Raw genomic sequence first — 15746 nt, 5'->3', positions numbered from 1 at the left:
TAGGGAGTGATCTAATCTCATATTTTTACATGTACCTGTCCAGTTTTCCCCGCACCACTTATTGAAGGAACCTGTCCTTTGTCCACTGGACATTCCTGCCACCTTTATCAAAGATAAGGTGTCCATATGTGCATGAGTTTATCTCTGGGCTTTCTATCCTGTTCCATTGATCTATCTTTCTGTTTTTGTGTCAGTGCCATACTGTCTTGATTACTGTAGCTTTGTAGTATAGTCTGAAGTCAGGGAGCCTGATTCCTCCAGCTCTGTTTTTCGTTTTGATTGCTTTGGCTATTCAGGGTCTTTTGTGTTTCCATTCAAATTGTGAAATTTTTTGTTCTAGTTCTGTGAAAAATGCCAGTGGTAGTTTGAAAGGGATTGCATTGAATCTATAGATTGCTTTGGGTAGTAGAGTCATTTTCACAATGTTGATTCTTCCAATCCAAGAACATGGTATATCTCTCCATCTATTTGTATCATCTTTAATTTCTTTCATCAGTGTCCTATAATTTTCTGCATACAGGTCTTTTGTCTCCTTAGGTAGGTTTATTCCTAGATATTTTATTCTTTTCATTGCAATGGTAAATGGGAGTGTTTTCTTGATTTCACTTTCAGATTTTTCACCATTAGTATATAGGAATGCCAGAGATTTCTGTGCATTAATTTTGTATCCTGCTACTTTACCAAATTCATTGATTAGCTCTAGTAGTTTTCTGGTAGCATCTTTAGGATTCTCTATGTATAGTATCATGTCATCTGCAAACAATGACAGCTTTACTTCTTTTCCAATTTGGATTCCTTTTATCTCTTTTTCTTCTCTGATTGCTGTGGCTAAAACTTCCAAAATTATGTTGAATAATAGTCGTGAGAGTGGACAACCTTGTCTTGTTTCTGATCTTAGAGGAAATGGCTTCAGTTTTTCACCACTGAGAATGATGTTGGCTGTGGGTTTGTCATATATGGCATTTATTATGTTTAGGTAAGTTCCCTAAGAGGGAATTTTATAGCAACAAATGCCAACCTTTAAAAAAAGAAATATCTCGAATAAACAACGTAACTTTACACCTTAAGGAACTAGAAAAAGAAGAACAAACTAAGCTGAAAGTTAGCAGAAGGAAGGAAATAACCAAGATCAGAGCAGAAATAAATGAACTGAAGGGTATAAAAATAATAGAAAAGATTGATGAAACTAAGTGATTTTCTATAAAGATAAAATTGACAAAATGTTAGGTATATCAACTAAGAAAGAAAGGAGAAAATTCAAATAAAAGTATATGTGAAAGAAAAGACAGGGGCTCTCCTGGTGGCACAGTGGTTAAGAATCCACCTGCCAATGCAGGAAGAACCCACATGCCGTGAAGCAACTAAGCCCATGTGCCACAACTACTGAAGCCTGAGCACCTAGAGCCCATGCTCCACAACAAGAGAAACCACCACAATGAGAAGCCCGTGCACCACAATGAAGAGTAGCCCCCACTTGCCGCAACTAGAGAAAGTCCGCACACAGCAACAAAGACCCAACACAGCCAAAAATAAATAAAAGAAAAGACAGTAAGATGGATATCACAGAAATACAAAGGATCATAAGAGACTACAATATACAATTATATGCCAAAAAATTGGATAACCTTGAAGAAATGGATAAATTTCTAGAAACACACAACCTACCAAGACTCATTCATGAAGAAACAGAAAATCTGAAGAGACCAATAACAGTAAGAAACGGTAATCAAAAACCTCTTAACTAAGAAATGTCCAGGACCTGGTGGCTTCACTGGTGAATTCTACCAAATGTTTAAAGAAGAATTAATGCCAATCCTTTTCAAACTCTTCCCAAAAATCAAAGAGGAGGGAACACTTTCAAATTCATCTTACAAGACTAGCGTTACCTGATAATGAATCCATACAAGGACACTACAGGAAGAGAAAATTACAGCCCTATGTCCCTGATGAACATAGATGCAAAAATTCTCAACAAAATACTAACAGATCAAATTCAGCTTCACACTAGCAGGACCATACACCGTGATCACGTAGAATTTATTCCTTGGATACAAGGATGGTTCAACATCCACAAATCAATTAATGTGATACACCACATCAACAAAATGATGGATAAATATCATAAAATCATCTGAATAGATGCAGGAAAAGCATTTGACAAAATCCAACACTCTTTCATGATAAAAACTGAACAAATTAGATACAGATGGGATGTACCTCAACATAATAAGTTTATATACGACAAGACCACAGCTAACATCATACTCAATGGTGAAAAGCTGAAAGCTTTTCCTCTAAGATCAGAAACAAGACAAGGATGCCTATTCTCACCACTTCTACTCTGTACAGTACTGGAATTCCTAGGGAGAGTAATTAGGCAATAAAAATAAATAAAAGCCATCCAAATCAGAATGAAAGAAGTAAAATTGTCTCTGCAGAAGACATGATCTTACAAAGAGAAAACTCTAAAGAATCCACGAAAAGGCTGTTAAAACTAATAAATGAACTCAGTAAAGTCAAAGGATACAAAATCAGTATACAAAAGTTATTGTTTTTATACACTAACAATGAGCTAGCCAAAAAAATAATAAATTAAGAAAACAACCCCATGTTTAATAGCACCAAAAATAATAATAAAGTACTTAGGAATAAATTTAACGAAGGAGGTGAAAGATCTGTGCACTGAAAACTATAAAACATTGGTGAAAGAGATTAAAGCCACAAATAAATGCAAAGATATACTGTGTTCATGGATGAGAAGAGTTAATATTGTTAAAATGTACCTACCACTCAAAGCAATGTACAGAGTCAGCACAATCCTTATCAAAACTCCACTGGCTTTTTTCACAGAAATAGAAAAAAAAATCCTAAAATCATATAGAACCACAAAAGACCCTGAAAGGCCAAAGCAAGGAAGATCAATTCATCATCAAAGAAGGTGCCAAGTATAGACAATGAGTAAAGGACAGTCTATTCAATAAATGGTATTGGGAAAACTGGATATCCACATGCAGAAGAATAAAATTGGACCCTTATCTGACACCACATACAAAAATTAACTCCAACTTGGTTAAAAACTTGAACATAAGACCTGAACTGTAAAACTAGTAGAAGAAACACAGAAAAAAGGCTTCTCGACATTCGTGTGGGCAATTATTTCTTGGCTATGCTCCCAAAAGTGCAGACAACAAAAGCAAAAATAGAAAAATGAGATTCCATCAAACTAAAAAGCTTCTGCATAGCAAAGGAAACAATGAAGAGAATGAAGAGACAAACTATGGAATGGAAGAAAATATTTGGAAACCACACACCTGATAAAGGATTAATATCCAAAATATATAAGTAACTCTAACAACTTAATAGCAAGAAAACAAATAACCCAATTTTTTAAATGGGCAAAGGATTTAGATAGACACTTCTCAAAAGAAGACATACAAATGGTCAACAGGTATATGATAAATGCTCAACATCACTAATCATCAAGAGAATGCAAATCAAAATCACAACATCACCTCACACCTGTTAGAAAGGCTATTATCAAAAAGACGAAAGATAAGAAGTGTTGGCCAGAATGTGGAGAAAAAGGCATGCTTGAACTCTGTTGGTGGGAAGGTAAATTGGCATGGCCATTATGAAAAACATATGGAGGTTCTACAAAAAACTAAAAATAGAACTACCATCTGATCCAGCAATTCCACTTCTGGGTATATACCTAAAGGAAATGAAATTAGTATCTTGAGGAGATATCTGCACTCCCATGTTCACTGCAGCATTATTCACAACAGCTAAATTACAGAATCAACCTAAGTGTCCACTGACAGATGAACGGATAAAGAAAATGTATACAGTATATACACACAATGGAATATTATTCAGTCCTAAAAAAATAAGGAAATCCTGCCATTTGTGAAAACATAGATGAACCTAGAGGACATTACGCGGAGTGAAATAAGCCAGGTACAGAAAGACAAGTACTGCATGATCTCATCTATATATGGAATCTAAAAAAGTCAAACTCAAGGAAGCAGAGAGTAGAATAGTGATTGCCAGGTAGTAGAGGGTAGGGGAAATGGGGAGATATTTGTTAAAGGGTACAAAATTTCAATTATGCCAGATGAATAATGTCTGGGAATCTAATGTACAGCATGGTGACTACAGGCAGTTTGCTAAGAGAGTAGATTTTAAATATTCTCACCTCCAAAAAAAAATAAAAAGGTAACTACATAAGATGATAAATATATTAATTAGCTTGACTGTGGTAATCATTTAACAATGTATACATATATCAATACATCACTAACACCTTAAATGTATACATTTTTGTCAATTACACCTCAAAGAAGCTTAAAAAAATGACTAATATCTACTTCCAATATTGACACCTACTTAACAAAAATTAACGGGTAAGTATTAATTGCTAAATGAATGTAGAGCACCTAACAGTACAGCAGAGCACCAACAGTAGGTATATGACAGAAATGTGTATCATATTTACTTTTACAAAAGAAAAATTAAACTTTGATATTCTTACCATTTTCTATGATGCAAACTTTGGTGAACACACACACACAGGTATATATGTGATTTCTTCATATGAATTAAAACAAATAAATTTATCAATTATCCCCCAACAAAAATAGAAAAACCCAGAAATGAAGCAGAAACACAAGAAATAATTTAAAATTAAAAAAATATTTTGGAAATAAAGATGAAACTAAAGGGAATAAGTATATGAATAATCACAACAAAGTTGCCTTAAAAAAAAAGAAAGTTGAAATGAAGGATAATTTTAAAAATCAAAAAGAAATTCGCCATAAATTAAACATGTAACTACTTTGTGACCCAGTAATTTTACTCCTAGGCATTTATCTCAGAGCAATGAAAACTTAAATTCACCCATAAACCTATACATGAATGTTTTTAGCAGCTTTAGTTTTAAGCACCCCAAACTGGAATCAGCAAGGATGTCCTTCAACAAGTAAACGGTTAAATAAACTATGGTACAGGCATAGCTCGTTTTATTGAGCTTTGCTTTATTGTACTTTGCAGATATTGATTGCATTTTTTACAAATTGAAGGTTTGTGGCAACTCTGTGTTGAGCCAGTCTACTGGTACCATTTTTCCTATAGCACTTGCTCACTTCATATCTCTCTGTGTCACATTTTGTTAACTCTCGCACTATTTCAAGCCTTTTCACTATTCTTATATTTATGGTGGTCTGTGATCTTTGATGTTACTATTGTAATTGTTGTGGGGCACCATGAACCACACCCTTATCAGGTGGTGAACTTAATCAATAAATGCTCTATGTGTCCTAACTGCTCCACCCACCAGCCGTTCCTGCCTCTCCCTCTCCTTGGGCTTCCCTATTCCCCGAGACACAACAGTATGGAAATTAGGCCAATTAATAATCCTACAATGGCCTCTAAGTGTTCAAGTGAAAGGAGGAGTCACACGTCTCTCACTTTCAATCAAAAGCTAGGAGTGATTAAGCTTAGTGAGGAAGGGAGGTCAAAAGCCGAGAGAGGACGAAAGGCCTCTTGCACTAAACAGCCATGTTGTCATTGCAAAGGAAAATTTCTTGAAGGAAATTAAAAGTGCTACTCCAGCGAACTCACAATGATAATAAAGCAAAAGAGCCTTATTGCTGATGTGGAGAAAGTTTCAGTGGTCTAGATAGAAGATCAAATCAGCTACAACATTCCCTTAAGCCAAACCCTAACCCAGAGCAAGGCCCTAACTCCCTTCAATTCTGTGAAGGCTGAGAGAGGTGAGGAATCTGCAGAAGAAAAGTTTGAAGTTAGCAGAGGTTGGTTCATGAGGTTGAAACAAGGTGAAACAGCAAGTGCTGATGTAGAAGCTGTAGCAAGTTATCTAGAAGATCTAGCTAAGATAATTAGTGAAGGTGGCTACACTAAACAACAGATTCTCAGCGTAGACAAAACAGCCTCCTATTGGAAGAAGATGCCATCTAGGATTTTCATAGCTAGCGAGAAGTTAAGGCCTGGCTTCAAAGCTCAAAGGACAGTCTGACTCTCTTGTTAGGGGTTAATGCAGCTGGAGACTAAGTTGAAGCCAATACTCATTTACCATCCCCAAAATCCTAGGGCTCTTAAGAATGATGTTAAATCTACTCTGCCTGTGCTCTATAAATGGAAAAACAAAGCCTGGATAACAGCACGTCTGTTTACAACATGGTTTACTGAATATTTAAGCCCACTGTTGAGACCTACTGCTCAGAAAAAAAGATTCCTTTCAAATTATTGCTGCTCATTAACAATGCACCTGGTTATCCAAGAGCTCTCATGGAAATGTATAATGAGATTAATGTTGTTTTCATGCCTGCTAACAAAACATCCATTCTGCAACCCAAATTCTTTTTGAAATTACCCAGGAGTAATTTCAACTCTCAAGTCTTATTATTTAAGAAATACATTCCCTAAGGCTATAGCTGTCATAGATTCCTCTGATGGATTTGGGCAAAGTAAACTGAAAACCTTCTGGAAAGGACTGACCATTCTAGATTCTGCTAAGAACATTCATGCTTCACTAAAAAAAAGGTAAAAATATTAACATTAACAGGAGTTTGGGAGAAGTCAAGCCCAACCCTCACTGATTACCTCTGAGAAGTTCAAGACTTTGGTGGAAGAAGTAACTGCAGATGTGGTGGAAACAGCAAGAGAACTAGAATTAAAAGTAGAGGCTGAAGATGTGACTGAATTGCTGCAATCTAAGGATAAATCTTTAAAGGATGAGGAGTTACTCCTTCTAGATGAACAAAGAAAGTGGTTTCTTGAAATGGAATCTACTCCTGGTGAAGATGCTACAAAGACTGTTGAAATGACAGCAAAGCATTTAGAATATTACATAAACTTACTTAACAGAGTAGCAGCAGGTTTGAGAGGATCAACTCCAATTTTCAAAGAAATTCTACTGTGGTAAAATGCTATCAAACAGCACTGCATGTTACAGAGAATTTGTTCATGAAAGGAAGAGTTAATCGATGCAGCAAACTTCAATGTTGTCTTATTTTTAAAAACTGCCACAACCATTCCAACTTTCAGCAACTACCACCCTGATCAGTCAGCAGCCATGAACATCAAGGCAAGATCCTGTATCTACCAGCAAAAAGATTACAACTTGCTGAAGGCTCAGATGGTAGCATTTTTCATGATAAAGCACTTTTTAATTAAGGTATGTATATTTTTTAGACATAATGCTATTTCACACTTAAAAGACTACAATATAGTGTAAATGTAATTTTTATATGCACTGGGAAACCAAAAAATTTGTGTGACTCACTTTATTGTGATATTAGCTTTATTGCAGTGGTCTGGAACTGAACCCACAATATCTCCAAGGTATGCCTGTACATACATACCATGGCATACTACACAGCAATAAACAAGAACAAGCTACTGATATACCTAACAATTTAGATGAATGAATCTCCAGGAAATTATGCTGAATGAAAAAGAAAAAGCCAGTTCCAAAAGGTTACATGCTATATAATTCCACATTTACAGAATATTTTGAAATGACAAAATTTTAGAAATGGAAGACAGATGAATGGTTACCAGTGCTTAGGGAGAAGCTGAAGGTGAGAGGGTAGGAGGTGGTTATAATTATAAAACGGCAACACAAGGTATCCTTGTGGTGTTAGAACTGTTCATTATCTTAATTATGGTGGTGGATACAGGAACCTACACATAGGTGATAAAATTTTATAGAACTTAACATACATGTATACAAATAAAATTGGGGAATGTATTATCAGCATCCTGGTTGTGACATTATACAATAGTTTTCTAAAATGTTACCACTGAAGGAAACTGAACAACGCATACAAGGTTTCTCTCTGTATTATTTATTAGAATTGCATGTGAATCCACAGTTATCTCAATTTAAAAAATAAAAAGATTAAACTAAATGTGATATCTTATGATAATACCGTGGAACAGAAAAAGGACATCAATGGAGAAATGAGTAAAATCCAAAGTATGGAGTTTAGTTAACAGTAATGCATCAGTGTTGATTTCTTAGTTTTGACAAATGCACTTTTCTACTGTAACATGCTAACATTAGAGAATACTGGGTGAGAGATATACTGAATTCTGAACTATCTTTGCATATTTTCTATAGTAAATTTAATATTGTTCCTAATGCTTTGTTTCTCTTAAAAAATTCAAAGAAATAAATAGTAAAGAAGGAATCAAGAGAAAGTGATAAATATTGCAGATAAGCAATGAGGATAATAGGATCCCCGAAAAAGAAAACCAAAGCAAAGGTACAGAACAAACGCAAAAAACAAAAGCCAAGAGCACTTATCTGAAATTTTAAAAGATCTGAAGTTACATATTGAAAGAGGCCACCAGATACCTGAGAATATCAACCCAGAATGACCAACAAGACATTCTAGTAAAATTAATGGACTTAAAAGAATTCTTTGAGGTTTAGGCTGAAATGTGACTTACAAGCAAAAAAAAAAAGACTATGGTCAGACTTTTCAACAGCAATGTTTTTGCCAGAAAAAAAAATGGAGTTACAGACTTGAGATATTTAAGGAAAGAAAATGTGAGCTAAGGATTTTATTTTCAGAAAATATGACCTTCAGATATAAAGAGCACAGACAGAATGTTACAAACTTGCAAGAAAATTAATGAAAAATTTTCCCAGGAGCCTTTCCTAAGGCATCTATTAGAGAAAAAGCTTGAGATAACCAAAATGAGTAAAGAAACATCATCATAAGGACTGGTGTGAGCACTAAATATGTTACTCATAGTAAGACTGGGATGGGGAGACAGCATAGAATTTAATCATTATATGCTCTGACAACATATAGGGCTCCAATTTTTAAAAAATGGGGAAAATGTAAATAGCATATACAAAAAAAAACTTATAAAAATTTTAACAACCAAAATTGGCAGTGTTCATTATCAGTATTATTATTCCTTGACTATTGTATGTGCCCTGTGGAATTAAATGAGTAATTAAGGGCATAGTAATTCTATCATACAGTCATTATGAAAAAAGGAGATAGACATATAACACAAAAGAAATTAAGAACCCCAAAATAAAAACTAATCTTGAATTTGAATCAAAAGTACCAGTATGAACCTATAAGGTATTTTACCTTAGTATATATATTTTCCTAGCTCTGTGCATTGAAAAAAACTATGACAAACTGAGAAGCAATAAGTATTTCTAGTCTTGAAATACTATTCCCCGTTAAAAAAAATTTTTTTTTAATAGGAGGGCTTCTTAGAGAAATGGCTGATTTCAATTCTGAAGCAGGAAATGGTACAAAATGAGCCTGAAACATTTTTTCATACAAAATAGCAAGGAAGCTATCAAAGACTAACATAGAGTCGTGTCAAAAGAATCCAGGAGACAAACTGAAGAAGTTCCCACAGGCCAAAGGAACAACTGAATTTCTAATAAGATTATGAATTAAATTGCAACAGATATTTAAATCCACCAAAAATGTTTAAATTCACAAGTTCATAATAATAAACTGGTCATCATCTGAACTAAGTATCATGAAAACTAGGTAAGTACAAGGATTTATGTTGTCTTTTCTATTTGGACTTTGCCTTATGACTCCATGACGCAAGAGTGATTTCTATAGCTGTTGACATTAAAGGAATAACATGGAAGTGTAAAAGGATGGGCACCTCAGGCACAGTTAGGGTCTTTAGGTAGCTCAGAGGTTGGGAACCTGAGGGCAAGAGAGCCACTAAGTAGCCATGCTTAAGCTAAACGAAGAAAGATGGATCTCTGCCTCTGAAAGGCTCACTGTAGGATAGAAATGGGCAAATGCACATATAAAAATTAGTAAAGGGGAAAACATATAGTAATAAATTAATGTAAGGAATATCTGTGACTACTGGACAAGCAATGCTCTTGCTGTTGTTTTATAAAGCACCAGAATCATGAATAGCAATTTGGGAAAAGAATAAAATAAAGAGCTTCATGCCAAGGCCAGGGTTCAATAAAACATTCAGGCAAATAAAACAATCCCTCAGAGTCAATGCTGGCCACACCTTCTATAAATTCTGCCACAGGATCTCAACACGTCTGTGTTGAGGTGGCATTTAGAATTCCATGAGTCTTATTTTCTCAGTATTCACTGCTAATTATTTTCAAAATATCTACTTGGTGTGGAGCATTATGCTAAGAACCACAAAAATATAAAAAGAAATATAAGGCATGCCCCAACCACAGGGAACCTAGTACAAAATGCATGGGAAAATAAAGTAACTGAAGACAGTGAGCACATGCCTATGACTACATGCATACGCACCACTTGCTTTGGAATTTAAATCACATTTTCCCACAGAAACAACAACACAGAAAATGGTTGTATTTCCATATCAGTCTTCAAACTCACTCAATGCATGTTTAGCTGAGCCTCAGTAGTTTTCCTTAATTCTAAGTGATCCTCAACCAGTTTGAGAAGCTGATAGGAAATGGTGCTATATAGCTGGGAAAAGCATATGCAATACTATGATATAATTTTACAATTAGAAAATGGAAAACTAGTTTTCATAACACAAAAAAACTTGTTTTTATTAAACAAATTTAGCAGTAAACGGTAGCTATAACTTATATACACAGTACTATGTACTAAATACTACTCCAATTGCTTTACATATAATAACTTATTTATCCTCATCATTTTACTCATTTTATTTTTAAAACAACTCCAAGGAGGAGTTCTATCAATATCCCTAGTATTAAAGTGTGTAAGGCATAGGGAAGTTAAGTAATCTTCCCAGTCACAGAGCTCGACAAAGCTTCTTTACTGGTAGAGATTCAGAAGATAACCTATTTTCTGAGCAACCTCATCACCCAACATTCTTCACTGGGGCTGAAAATAGTGCTGGAGGCATGAGGGCACTCGTATACTTGTATATACTTACAGTTATATAACCACTAGACTAAAATGAAATGACTCACAGTAGTAGGGCTCAGAATTTCGTATTGTTTATACCATACATAGGCTCATTCAAGGGAACAAAGGATATTTGCACATGGATATTCACTACAGCAGTGGTTTTTGTTTGTTTGTTTTTAAGAGAGTTTATTTTTACTTTAAAAAATTTTTGGCCTTGCAGTATGCAGGATCTTAGCTCCTGGACCAGGGATCAAACCCGTGCCCCCTGCAGTCGAAGCACAGAGTCTTAACCACTGGACTGCCGGGGAAGTCCCTACAACAGTGTTTGTGATGACTAATGACTGAAAACAATATCAATGTCCATCAGTAGGGGACAGGCTAAATACATTTTGATATTTCTACAGGGGAATGCTGTACAGCCTTTTAAAAGAATGGGATAGTTTATACTTATGGATATGGAAAAAATACTTTAAGTATAAAGTGGAAAAAAAAAGGTGTAGAATAGCAGGTATATTATGATTCAACTTGTGTGAGAGAGAAAAGGAAAGGGATATATATTATACATGTGCTTGAATATGGTCAGAAATTTTCTTAAGAATAAACAAATTATTTACAGTGCTTACTTCTGGGAAATAGGGAATGGGGAAAAGGATCAGTACATAGAGGAGAAAGAGATTTTTGTTTTTATATTATATCCTTTTGTATTGAATTTACTTTTACCAAAAGCACATACTGCTGATTTTAAATTAGCTTAATTAAAAATGGAGTATTGTAGAGCTTAACATCCTTTCATATAGGGGTTCCTAACAATATACTAGTAGGTAATGATCAGTGATGAGATGTGTCCCAAATAATTTATTTCTAATAGCAGTTAAGCTAGAGAAGTTTATGAATGATTTTTTATAAACAAGAATAAAATCAACATTCTTTTAATTAATCCACTAATGTAACGGGGAAAAAAAGAGAGACTTTAATATTCAAGCAGAGGGAAAAGAGAGTTATATCCTAAAGATGATTATTTTTAGAAGAGGCTGCATCTCAGAGGAATGGAGGTCCTCAATAATAATAATAATAATAAATTAAAATAAAAAGGATTCCCCCAATCTGGAAGTCCTCAGAGATGCAAACACCTTTCTTAAAAAATAAAGAAACATCTTTATGTGATCTCCAGACTGGGGTGGGAGTGTCCCAGAAAACGGGCAAGAATTTGTTTTCATCCTTTTAAATATGTATGTTTTTGTATATTTTATAAGTAATATATTTACAGTGTTATTCATAATTTATAATTAAATATACAGTATTTAGAGGATGGTTGCTCAAAAAAAAGTTTTATTGATAGGGCAAGCAATTAAAACTGTTTGGAAACTACTGATGAAGTCCAACAAATTTAATGCAGTGAAAAGGAAAGCATTAAATGGCCATTCCATGGTCAAAGGATGAAAAGTAAAAGCTGTGAAACAGTCAGTGTACAACGTCTGCAATTTTTTGACCATTCACAATTATTCTGACCATCCAAATTTAATTACTTCATTCTTCTGAAAAGGCCTCCAGCCTTTCTGCGGAGAGTTCTCCACTGCCATCTTGCACAGAACTGTGAGAGTCTTTAAAAGCTCAGAAAGCTTCCAACTACTTCCAAAAGTGAAAGTACTTATCCAGTGATTTTTAAATATCTCTGCCCCACTCTTAAACTGTCCTCTCCGCACCGACCAACTTGAACTCTTTGAGTAAGTCAGACAAATATATTCCTCATTTGTCGAGGGGCTCATCCTCTGCTTCACACTCCTACGCACCACTCCTGTTACGCAGAATAAACATCCTCCACACCACCAAATCAAGTTCTTTTTCCTCCAGAACTCTATTAAGGGTTCCCTTTCCTCTAACTGCCTGACCACCTCTGATTCCTGGGACTTTAGTGTTGATGGGATCGCAAGGATCTTCCCTCTCTCCGAATCTCTCCAGCAACTCATTAGCAGGATCATTCGTCAGGCCCTCGTTTGAGTTACTGTCGCCAATGTTTCTGCGATCTCTGCCCTCAAGACTTTTGGTTTGTCTGGGTCCCGCCTCCCCTTCCCGACACTAAGTTTGTTTAGGGTCTGAGCGCAGGGGCCTGGCAGGTTCTCTCCGACGTCAGCTGTTGCGTACACAGGTTAGCCTGAGCAGGCCGCTCAGGGAACAAGGCCGTCCTGACAGGACCGACCGGAGCGCCTTTCTCCGTCGCTCCCGGAGGAGAAACGTCCTGGGGATGGGGTAAAGAGTGCATATGTGCCTAGAGGCCGCACAGGGCGACCCCGAAGCCATCCGGCGGGGCCAGCTGGCGGGTGGACGATTAGAACTAGGCCTGGTAGGTGAAGGGAGGCGGACTGAACAGCCGGATCCGGGACTGAATCAGGACGGGGAGGGAATCCGAGTGTGGCTGCTTTGGCAGCCCCGCGGGTCCTGTGGCGGGGGTGACCGTTACAAGGCTCAAGGAGGCGAAGAGTTGGGGAGCGTCCCCCACTCACCTGGAAGAGGCTGTCGCCGGAGGCTCCAACTGCCCCCCTCCCAAATTTAAGCCACGTCAGCTCGGGAATCCCGTACGCGACACCTACCGCTGCAGCGCCCCGCCAAGGGACTCTACCACTGGCAGTTGGGACAGAAAAGGGGATTAGGCTATGGACCAATCAGGACTTAGCAGCCGGGCGTTACCAGGGAGACCAGGCACGCCTTGTTTGTAACTAACCCATCAACAATGACAGAGACCAATCAACGTCGGGATGTGCTCCGCTTCCTCAAAGAAACAGCCAATGGACTCTGAAGAGTGGGGGAGGGGCGGAGTCAGACGGGAGCAAGGGTTCCGGAAGAAAATCTAGGGAAGAGCCGGAAATGCCGGGAGGGCGGGCGTTCTGGTAAGGTCAGGTGTTGATGGAACGGCCGATTTCTTCTAATTCTTCCGCGGGACTGGCGGTGCCTGACCCAGCTTAGGGCTTGGGCTTTTTGCTGAGACACTGCACCCCGGGAAACCAGCTGCCGTTAGGATTGTTGAATGAGCTGTGAAGGGAGTGGGGATGTGGGTTTTGCTCGTAGAGACATAAAATATTAGAGCCAGAAGGTAGGTGGTCTAATATGACTTTTTCATTTTACTGATGAAAAATGAGAACCAGTTTAAAGTGACTTGCCCAAAGACAAACAGCAACTTACTGATGGAACTCGGACAAGAACGTGGCGTTTGTATGAAAGGATCAGAGATGTTTCTAAGGACGTGAATGAGAGAGAGAATAGTGAACACTAGGAAATGCGTTTTAGGAAGTGGAGCTTGAACTGGCCCTTAAACAGAGGTTGAGGGTTGAGGGCTTGGGTCCTGGAATGGGAGTCAGTGACTAAGGAAAGGGGGGAAAGTAGCTTACTGTGTACCAGGCACTCAGCCCACTATATGCATCCTCACCCTAGTGCTTACATAACCCATTGAGGTTCGAACATCAGTAAGGCCTTTGCTGGCTACCCATCTAAAACTGTAGTCCCCTGTAATCACCGTGTACTGTTCTTAGACCTGGAGATATAGCTGAGACCAAGAAACAAAAGTTCCTGCCCTTTTGAAAATAATAATTTAGTGAGGAGAGAGAAAATAAACACTTGGCCCTTGAACCACACAAGTGTGAATTGCACGGGTCCACTTATACACTGATTTTTTTTTCAGTAATAAATACTACACTATCTGGCCTGGTTGAACCCGTGAACAGAACCACCTGTAAGGAAGAAACAGGTATAGGGAGAACCAACTCCCTAATTTATTCTGGGGTTTACGACTACAGAGGGTCAGTGCTCCTAATTCCCATGTTGTTCAAGGGTCAACTGTAATATAGTAGATGGCAAAACGCTTAGGAAAGATGCAAGCAGAGATGGAGTATAGTGGGTGCAGGGGACTGCAATTTTAGAAAAACTGAGACCAGGCATGCTGGCTTTTGCTTCATTCTCTTGTACTTCTTAAAACTTGGAATGTAAAGGGCAGCCCTTCCAGGGCCCAACATGAGCCAGGGCTTGCAGGGCTTATTCTGCAGGCTCTCCAAGAGATTTTATTTGCGGTCAGTGAGCAAGGGACTGTTGCTGTATATCAACTGCAGCTGTTTAGGGTTGAGGCACCCAGCTGACTGCATCAACAGCTGAAATTGCTCCCTGATGATGTGCAGACCTTTCATGTAGCTGGTCTCTGTGAGTTATATTTAAATACAGTCATTAAATAAAATCCTCACTAATCAGGATTCCCTAGTGGTAAAGAAGTCTAAATTATGAGATCTGGATTTTGTATGAAAGTATCTGTGTGTACTTGTCCACAGAGGTCTGGGTCTTTATCTATATTCCCCTAGGTCAGCAAAAATCCCAGAAGGATCCAGAGTGTACCAAATATCCAATACTCAAAGCCTAAGAAAAGACTGTTCTGAAATCCCTAGCCCTCATAAGTAGTAAGTCATGGGTCTCTCCTCTGGAAGTGCAGAGATGCCTGTGCATACTTTGGTGCCCATTTCTTGACTAGGGCCTGCCTACAGAATGCAGCCACAGTAGACGGGACTGGTGTCCCACCTACATTGAGGACAGAGGGACTGCCGCTGTGTGAATTGTTTGGGCTTTGTTCTGGTGTCCCAAGGAGGCCAATATGACATGGGGTAGATTTCAGGCCATTTGTCTCCATGTCTCAGTTGGTAGTCATCCTTCATACCAATTAACTCCTAGAAACAGATGCCAGAGGAAGCTCTCTACAGGAATTGGGACTTTTGTTCTCCTGACTTTCCTCCTGGGAATGTCAGCACTCCTGATTAAGCACTAGACCCATGGAGAGACTGAGCTGACTTTAGGAAAACTGAGACCAGGCCTGAT

At 37.7% G+C, this 15746-nt stretch overlaps 1 protein-coding gene across 11 annotated transcripts in view; it reads right to left on the bottom strand.

Annotated features, from left to right (window-relative positions):
- The window catches only part of GOLGB1 (golgin B1), an 86214-nt gene extending 72683 nt beyond the window's left edge, over positions 1-13531 (bottom strand). For 10 of the 11 annotated variants that reach the window (XR_004349578.1, XM_032629678.1, XM_032629679.1 and 7 more), the window contains exon 1: positions 13400-13524. The gene's annotated coding sequence lies outside the window, so the exon portion shown is untranslated. Of the gene's footprint in view, positions 1-13399 lie in introns of all 11 variants that reach the window. The other variant, XM_032629686.1, reaches the window with a different exon arrangement.
- Between the last annotated feature and the right edge of the window lie 2215 nt (positions 13532-15746).

The sequence above is a fragment of the Phocoena sinus genome, chromosome 4 (assembly GCF_008692025.1).
Source record: "Phocoena sinus isolate mPhoSin1 chromosome 4, mPhoSin1.pri, whole genome shotgun sequence".
Lineage (NCBI taxonomy): Eukaryota > Metazoa > Chordata > Mammalia > Artiodactyla > Phocoenidae > Phocoena > Phocoena sinus.
The sequence above is the reverse complement of the archived record's forward strand: the minus strand, read 5'-3'. Positions and strand labels throughout refer to the sequence as shown.